The 10000-nt window shown below is 44.5% G+C and overlaps 1 long non-coding RNA gene across 1 annotated transcript in view; it reads left to right on the forward strand.

The window, feature by feature from the left end:
* The window catches only part of LOC138358441 (uncharacterized), a 95066-nt gene that overhangs the window by 41388 nt on the left and 43678 nt on the right, over positions 1-10000 (forward strand). The window contains exon 2 of the long non-coding RNA XR_011225379.1: positions 3967-4075. This is a non-coding gene — a long non-coding RNA (uncharacterized lncRNA). The remainder of the gene's footprint in view (positions 1-3966; positions 4076-10000) is intronic.

Raw genomic sequence — 10000 nt, forward strand, 5'->3', positions numbered from 1 at the left:
AGGGACCTCCTTGTTTTAATGGGTTTTAACTTCACTAAGACCTCCTGGATTCTCTTGTTGAATTATTCACACACCTCTTTGTCATTCTCTGATGTCCTGTCCTTCCCCCATTCTCTGTTTCATCACCTGTTCTTTTTACTGTTGTTTTCCTCCTGATGTGACTGTGGAGTTGCTTTGGTTCGGTCTTGGCTTTGTTTGCTATATCATTTTCAAAATTTTTCTCTGCTTCTCTTCTCATACTAACATACTCATTCCTGGTTCTCTGGTATCTCTCTCTCTGCTTTCTGGTGTTCTGTTATTTCAGGAGTTCCTCCACGCCCTTTTGTTCAGTTCTTTTGTTTCCATACATACCTTGTTAAACCATGAATTCTTCTTTTGCTTCTCGGATTTTTCCTTTTGGGCCGAGATAAACCTGTTTACTGTCTCCTGACACTTTTGGGTGACATAGTCCATCATGTCTTGTACAGACTTATCTCTGAGGTCTGTGTCCCATGGTATATCCCTTAGGAAACTTTTCTTCTCCTCATAATTCCCCTTTCGGAATAACAGCCTTTTGTTTCCTAGTTCTTTTTTGGGGGTGATAAATCCTAGCTCTACCAGGTACTCAAAGATCAATACACTGTGATCACTCATTCCCAAGGATGCTTCCAACTTAACTTCCCTTATTTCCTACTCTTTTTGGGGTAAATATCAGATCAAGCATGGCTGGTTCATCTTCCCCTGATTCTTGTTGGTCCCTTGATGTGTTGGCTTAGAAAGTTCCTTGTTGCCGCGAGAGCCAAGCGAGCAGCTTAGCTCTCCTTGTATCTGGTCCTCCATGTGGGTCATTGTTCTCCCAATCTATCTTCCCATGGTTGAAGTCTCTCATTATTAGTAATCCAGATCCATTCCTGCAAGCGACAGACGCTGCTCTCTCTATTGTGTTAATGGTGGCCATGTTGTTTCTATCATATTCCTGTCTGGGTCTTCTGTCATTTGGTGGTGGGTTATATATGACCTCGACTATAATTTGTTGTCCTCCAGTTGCTATGGTACCTGTTATGTAGTCACTGAAACCTTCACCGCCCTGAATAACCATCTCCTCAAAACCCCAGCCATTTCTTACAAGCAGAGCTACCCCACCACCGCCTCTTCCTTCTCTCTCTTTCCTCACAACACAGTAGTCCTGTGGAAACACTGCATTTGTTATGGTTTTCGTTAGCTTTGTTTCTGTGAATGCTATTATGTCTGAGTTTTCTTCTAGTACCCCATTCTCCAATTTCATTTGTTTTGTTTGTAATCCCATCTATGTTAGTGTACATTGCCTTGAAGCTCACTTTCTTCTGTTCCTTCTCAAGTCCCCTTCTTGGTGAGCATTGTGTGTGTGTGTGTGTGTGTGTGTGTGTGTGTGTGTGTGTGTGTGTGTGTGTGTGTGTGTGTGTGTGTGTGTGTGTGTGTGTGTGTGTGTATGTATGTGTGGGGGGAGGTGGATGCAGGAGTGAGGGAGAGGGGGATAAGAGAGAGAGAGAGAGAGAGAGAGAGAGAGAGAGAGAGAGAGAGAGAGAGAGAGAGAGAGAGAGAGAGAGAGAGAGAGAGAGAGAGAGAGAGAGAGAGAGGTAAGAGGTGTGTAAGGGGGAACCAAGGCAAGGTAGCGAAGAAAAAGAGGAGGGAAGGGTGCTGGCGAAGAGAGGTGTGTATTTGTATGTATATGTGTGTAGGGGGGGGGTATGTATAATAGCAGGAAAGAAAGGGATATGGAAGGGTATAGGATATATGGGAGGGACATGGAGGAGTGTGTTGGGAGAGTGAGAGGGAGTAGGGAGGGTCCCGAGACCCTTGTCACTCATGTGTCAAAAATTTCCTTCCGTGAATGAGTCACTTGAGATTTCTAAATATAGATGAAATATTGACGAATTTTATATTTTAGCTCCCTCCGTACACCGGCTGGTTGACTTAGAGAGCGGCACCTACCAGCCAAGCCTTACACGAGACCACAACACGGGACCACAACACGGGTCCCACTACACGGGACCACAACACGAGACCACAACACGGGACCACAACACGGGACCACAACATGGGTCCCACTACACGGGACCGCTACACGGGACCGCTACACGAGACCACAACACGGGTCCCACTACACGGGACCACAACATGGGTCCCACTACACGGGACTGCTACACGGGACCGCTACACGGGACCACAACACGGGACCACTACACGGGACCACTACACGGGACCACAACACGGGACCACAACACGGGTCCCACTACACGGGACCACAACACGGGACCACAACATGGTTCCCACTACACGGGACCACTACACGGGACCACAACACGGGACCACTTCACAGGACCACAACACGGGACCACAACACGGGACCACTTCACAGGACCACTACTATGTTTAGGTCTCTATGCCACTTAAATATCCTGGGATACTGACGATAATATCAGGGACCGCGCTTAACCTATAACTTAACCTATACCTATAATAGGTTAAGTAATAATTGTAATTATGAAGCAATAAGATGCTTATCTTAACATACTACGAAGGTTAGGTAAGGTCGGTGTTTTCTATGAAGCTTTTCAAGGTAAACTAAAATATTCACAATACATTAGTATGTCACATATGCACGTATTAATAAGTCAATATTGACTATACGAAAGCGCGAGAACGGGTTGGGTATTGGACTCTATGTGGACAACATCATTTCTTGGTGGTGGCGTGGCAGCGATGAATGGTTCTGGTTTCCTGCCTTAGTCAGAAAGAGAGTTCGATGTAGATTACCTCTGGTGAGTGGCGTGTCAAGATCAGCGCCATCTAGGTTGTGGCTACATGTCACAATATCAACTCCCCTGGTTGAACGAGTGTTACCCCATGGTTTCCCCAGTGTCCTGTCCATCTAATTAATCACGTTTTTATGTCTACAGAAGTGACGTGTGGAGGCGGTGGTACTGAGGAAGGTAATTTACCTTGGGCAGTCTGTGAACCCATAGCTTGGTCCCACAAGAAGACTAAGTAGCCGCCGTCGATCTAAGCAGTGTTAACTGCTTGTGTACGCAGTGTTAGTGAAGATCGGCATACCCCGAGTTTAGCTATTAACAGTTTCAGTGATGTGCCTAGCGTAAAGTGCTGCTGGCAAGGTACTAGAGGCTTTTGCTAGGGGTTAGCTACCCCCTGCATTGAGTTGGTTTGGGACCTCTGCCAGTGTGCAGCTGGAGAGCGAAGGTGGTGTGTAGGTGCATCGTGATACTGTGTGGGTGAACTGGCCCATGTAAAAGGTGAACTCGCCAGAGTTGTCCAGTACAAGTGCATAAGGTACTGGGACGTCGTAATCACTGGAGTTGGTGAACACTGCAAACGCATTTGTATCCTGCGTGAAAGAGACAGTGTTGTACATAAGTGTAGAAATAATCTATTTATATATTTATTTAATGGTAACGGCAAATATATTGGTGAAGGGAATTGTGTCTTGCTTATCCCCCTCTTGTTTATGCATAGGACAACTACCAGCCCTTGAAAGCATGCTACCGACTTGAGGTCGGATACTATAAAAAAGGTTATAATATCAAGAACCAAGTTACTGGCCCATAGTGGCCGTATCAACGCCTTATCATATTTACATTTAAAATTTTGAATCGAAATAGCTTCGACTCCTTCATCTAACCTATTCTATTGATTGGGGGTTGGCTCTGTCACTGAAAAAGTTCTTCCTGATGTTTGTACTACTCATTTGCGTCTCCCGTTTCCATCCATGACCCCTCGTTCTGCTGTTACTATCTTTGAGCAAAGCAGCATTGAGAAAGGTTTCTTTAGAATCTTATATGTTGTTATCATGTTCCTCCTATGTCTCCTTTCCTCCAGTGTAGTAAGATCCAGTTCTCTCGGCCTTTCCTCATTGCTCAGTCCCCTCAGCACCAGAACGAGTCTCGTTGCATATCTTTGGATCTTTTCTAGTGTCTCTTTGTTCTTTTTCAGGTAAGGGCTCCATGCTGGGGATGCATATTCAAGAGTGGGTCTCGCCTTTGCGGTGTATAGGACCCGTAAAGCTCCTTTGTTCAAGTTCCTAAAGGATACACAAATATTGGTAAGTATGTTATTTGCATTTGGTTGTTCTTCTGCTAATGTGGGCTTCTGGCATCATAGTTCAGGTTATGTCCACTCCCGGGGTCTTTCTCCTTTTCTGAGTGACGAATTTGTCTTCCCTTCATCATATTCTGCTTTGCTGGTTTTCGCACTCCTGTTCCAATCCTCATAACTTGGCATTGTCTGGGTTAAATTCTAGCAACCATTTTTCAGACCACTTCTGATGTGTGTCCAAATCCTCTTGCAATGCATCACAATCTAATTCTGACCTGACTCTTCTCATCCGTGTTGCATCATCTGCAAACATTGATATGAAGGAGCCAGTTTCCTCTGTCAGGTCATTGACATATATATTAGAAACATGATGGGCCCTAAAACCCGACCCTTGTGGTACTCCACTTGTCCTAACCTGTAATCTCTCTCTCCACTCTGATGTCTCGGCTCTCACTGTAACACTTTGCTTCCTTCCTGAGAGATACTCTCTGACCCACCTTAGGACTCTTCCTGATGCACCAGCCGGCTTCTCTAGTTTGTGTAGGAGTCTTTCATGCGGGACTGTATCAAATGCCTTCTGACAGTCAAGGAATATGCAGTCTTCCCGTCTATCTCTTGTTTGGTTTCTGTCATCTTGTTATAGAAAAGTCTAGCAAGTTTGTGAAGCAGGATTTTCCTTTACTAAAACCATGTTGGTGCCTTGTGACAAAGTTTATATGTTCTACCTGTTCCACACGCCTGCTTCAGATCAGTCTCTCTAACAACTTGCTGGGAATACTTGTTAGTGATATGGGTCTGTAGTTTAATGGTTTTTGTCTTCTCCCTTTTTTGTAGATGGGTACCACATTAGCCATTTTCCAGCTTTCAGGAAGTTTTCCCGTTTATAGGGAGGACATAAATATTATGACAAGTGGGTTGCACAATGCTTCAGCTGCCTCTTTTAGTACCCATGGCGATATTTTGTCTGGTCCCGTGGCTTTTGTCACATCCAGTTCCTGCAGTTGTTTCTTTACTTCTTCTGGTGTCACTTATTACAGTGAGGCTTTCCTGTGGAATTTCCCGTTCAGTTTGGGTTCAAAACTCTAGTGGCAAATCAGGCTCCAGCTTGAATACTTTCCGAAAGCTTTTGTCAAGTTCCTCACATACCTCCTTATCATTTTCTGTGTGTCCTTCCTAACTTTTGTCAAGTTTGATAACATGATCATTCAGTCATTTTCCTTCTGACATGACTATAGACCAGTTTAGGCTGGGATCTAGTCATGTATACAATGTCATTCATGTACTGTTTCTCTGCCACTCTCCTAGTTTCTGAGTACTCATTCCTAGCCACTTTGTATGCATTGTTGTTTCCACTTGTTCTGTGTTCTCTATACTTCTTCTATGTTATTTTGCTTTTTCTCTTTGCTCCCTGACACTGGCTGTTGAACCTTGGGGTAATGCTCGTCTTGATTCCCTTAACCCTTAGTGGTTGTATATATCTTTCTTCAGCTTCTGTGAGTTTGTCCGTTACAATGTCCATCATTTTCTGTGTTGATTTTCCTCTGAGGTCTCTTCCCCATTCTATCCGCCCCAGGAATTCTCTGACCTGGTATTCTCCTCTCCTGTCTTACACTCTCCAATGGTTACATCTTTATTTGGTCGTCAGTGTCACTATGTATTCAAAGACTGAAGCACAGTGGTCACTGGCTCCTAATGGCATTTCATAGTCAATGTTTTCAATGTCCATCTTATTATGTGTGAAGACTGGGTCTAGCCTTGCTGGATGGTTACAACCCTTCCTCCTTGTTTCCTCTCTGACATGTTGCACCAGGAAGTTCCTCTCTGCTACTTCTACAGGTTTCACTCTCCATGTTTCATCTCCTTCTCTTGGGTCCATTGTTTAACAGATGGTTGAAGTCTCCAGAAGCTTTGCTGTCTCTCTATGAACTGTGTCTGTCGCCCCCTTGGAGGATATCCAAGCATGCTCGGTTTCTAATTTTAAATTCTTGCCTCAGTCGTCTGTGGTTCTCTAGAGGGTTGTATATATTAAAGTCACAACCACTTTCTCACCTTCACTTGGAATGATTCCCACAATGCAGCAGTCTCTCTAGTTGTCTGCCACCTCCCAAGAAAACCCTTTAAGGATCCCTGTTCTCTTCACCAGCAGTGTGTGTGTGTGTGTATACTCGCCTAGTTGTGCTTGCAGGGGTTGAGCTCTGGCTCTTTAGTCCCGCCTCTCAACTGTCAGTCAACTGATGTACAGGATCCTGAGCCTACTGGGCTCTATCATATCTACACTTGAAACTGTGTATGGAGTCAGCCTCCACCACATCACTTCCTAATGCATTCCATTTATCAACCACTCTGACACTAAAAAAAATCTTTCCTAATATCTCAATGGCTAATTTGAGCACTCAGTTTCCACCTGTGTCCCCTAGTGCGTGTGCCCCTTGTGTTAAATAACCTGTCTTTATCTACCCCTATCGATTCGTTTGATAATTTTGTTTGTGGTGATCATGTCCCCCCTAACTCTTCTGTCTTTCAGCGACGTGAGGTTTAATTCCCGTAGTATCTCCTCGTAGCTCATACCTTTCAGTTCGAGTACTACTCTGGTGGCAAACCTTTGAACCTTTTCCAGTTCAATCTTATGCTTGACTAGATATGGAATCCATGCTGGAGCTGCATACTCCAGGATTAGTCTGACATATGTGGTATACAAAGTTCTGAATGAGTCCATACACAAGTTTCTAAAGGCCGTTCTTATGTTGGCCAATCTGGCATATGCCGCTGATGTTATCCTCTTGATATGGGCTTCAGGGGACAGGTCTGGCGTGATATCAACCCCCAAGTCTTTCTCTTTCTCTGACTCTAGAAGTATTTCATCTCCCAAATGATACCCTGTATCTGGCCTTCTTTCCCTATACTTATCTTCGTTACATTACATTTGCTTGTGTTAAACTCTAACAACCATTTGTTCGACCATTCCTGCAGTTTGTTCAGGTCTTCTTGAAGCCTCGCGCTGTCCTCCTCTGTTTAAGGATCCTCCCTGTCAGTCCTGATCTGTGTGTGTGTGTGTGTGTGTGTGTGTGTGTGTGTGTGTGTGTGTGTGTGTGTGTGTGTGTGTGTGTGTGTGTGTGTGTCTGTGTGTGTGTGGGAGAGAGAGAGAGGGAGAGAGAGAGGGAGAGAGAGAGGGAGAGAGAGGGAGAGAGAGAGAGAGAGAGAGAGAGAGAGAGAGAGAGAGAGAGAGAGAGAGAGAGAGAGAGAGAGAGAGAGAGAGAGAGAGAGAGAGAGAGAAAGAGAGAGACACACTGTTGTTTGCCCTGCCACAGGAAGTACTACCACAGGAAGACAGGTCCTTGTTGTAAGAATGATAGTGGAGAGGGGAAGGTCTCGACGGTGGTGAGGAGGTCTGTGAGGGAGGGGGGGGGGGAGAAAGGGGTCGTGAGGGCCTTAAAAGAGGGTTATGAGAGGTCGGATTCGGTACTGGAATCTCAGGAGGTGAGGGAGGGGGAAGATGAGTGGTTGGTCAGAGCAAGGATAACGTGAGTGTGTCATGTCCTCCCCTCATGTCTCCCCTCGTGTCCTACCCTTGTGGCTTACCCCCCCCCCCCCTCTCTCTCTCTCTCTCTCTCTCTCTCTCTCTCTCTCTCTCTCTCTCTCTCTCTCTCTCTCTCTCTCTCTCTCTCTCTCTCTCTCTCTCTCTCCCTCCCTCCCAGTCTCCAGAATGCCTTGAAAGAAGCCAACGTAGAAATACCTTCACATGCCCACTTGGGGACTGTCAGATCTCAGTATATAGGCAAGACAACAACGTCTCCTTCTAGGCGATTAGCAATGCACAAACAACAGGGCTCCATCAAGGAGCATATAATCTCCTCACACAACCAGACCATCACCAGAGACATCTTTACAAGCAACACAGAAATTATCGATAGATAAAGCGACAACAGGAAACTCGACATCAGTGAGGCCCTACACATCAAAAAGTCAACACCAGAAATCATCAGCCAATTAACACATAATTACATTCTACCCACGTCAAAACCCCGATCCAATACAGAAGCAAGAAGAGAAAATATGCAATGTACCCATTGATTCATGTTCTGTCACCTATATATATATATATATATATATATATATATATATATATATATATATATATATATATATATATATATATATATATAAAGTTTGTGAGGGTACCACCTCTGGTGCCAATGTGGGAACCTATAGCCTCGGAGAAGAAAATAAAAAGTATTCAGAGGAGACCTTGTGGTTTCTCACTGAACACTAATATTATCTTCTACCACCCCCATTCTTTTGTATGTACACATATATATTTACTTTATTTGAAGTTTGTTACAAAAAAGGATTTACATATGGGTTACATATATATATATATATATATATATATATATATATATATATATATATATATATATATATATATATATATATATGACTCACTTTATTTAAAATTTCATTACACAAAAAGGGTTACAACACTGGTTACATGTAGGGTACAAGGCTTCTTGTCACAGGTTGTAGAGCTCCTCCAGCTCCTCAGATGGCTGGCAGGAACCATGGACGCAGTGAGCATTTCCTCTCTGGATCGCCACACTAAGGCGCTGAAAGAGGAAACTGGCGGCTCTAGGGTTTCTAGTGGTTTCAATTAGCTTGGACCATAGCTCCTTCAACAAACTAGCAGCACTTTTACCCCCCGGGCACCAAGTGTCTCTGAGGCAATGGGGACAAAATTGCAGTGGTGATCAAGATCTCTGTATTTTCGTGACTTGGATGCTTCCTGGTGTTTGGCAGCACCTCCTGCTTGTGCAGCACTGGTCATACACACACACACACACACACACACACACACACACACACACACACACACACACACACACACACACACACACACACACACACACACATATATATATATATATATATATATATATATATATATATATATATATATATATAATAGTTCGTGAGGTTACATATAACATACACATCCATCCATCACCACGCCACCTGCCCGCGGCCAAGCGGCCAAAATCTCATCAAACGCCGGGGGTGGGGGGTGGGGGGGAGGGGGGGGGGGGTTGAAAGGGTTGGGGGTCGACCGCCCCGTTGATGGATGCCTGGATGTGCCTAACCAATCCTTCCATCCCCTCTAGCCCACCAGGGACCGAGAAGAGCGCCGGGGACGCAAAAACGGAGCCTTATGGTGGCGGGTGGTAAGGGCTACTCTTGCGTACGTTGACCTCAACGTTCCTAAGTAGGTTGACGTCACTGTACCTGAGTAAGATGAAGGTTGACGTCACTGTACCTGAGTAAGATGAAGGTTGACGTCACTGTACCTGAGTAAGATGAAGGTTGACGTCACTGTACCTGAGTAAGATGAAGGTTGACGTCACTGTACCTGAGTAAGATGAAGGTTGACGTCACTGTACCTGAGTAAGATGAAGGTTGACGTCACTGTACCTGAGTAAGATGAAGGTTGACGTCACTGTACCTGAGTAAGATGAAGGTTGACGTCACTGTACCTAAGTAAGATGAAGACTGACGTCACTGTACCTGAGTAAGATGAAGGTTGACGTCACTGTACCCGAGTAAGATGAAGATTGACGTCACTGTACCCGAGTAAGATGAAGATTGACGTCACTGTACCTGAGTAAGACATGAACGCGAAACATCACACCAATTAAACTCCTTGTTTAATTGATAATATCACGTGTTCTACCAGATTGTTGGTGCTTATTCTTCTTCCCCTCCAATTTCACCTGTCAAATGGAGCAGACAGTAATAATCGTAGCCACATTATGACGGCTGTATAAGGGGAAATGACTAGAATGATTAATTAATAATATTTACCCATTTGGGTGACTCGCTTTGTGTGCTAACCGGCCTGAGTTAGTCTATATTACTAGCCAAGAATAGTTAGAGTTAACGG

This window comes from Procambarus clarkii, chromosome 1 (genome assembly GCF_040958095.1).
Source record: "Procambarus clarkii isolate CNS0578487 chromosome 1, FALCON_Pclarkii_2.0, whole genome shotgun sequence".
NCBI lineage: Eukaryota > Metazoa > Arthropoda > Malacostraca > Decapoda > Cambaridae > Procambarus > Procambarus clarkii.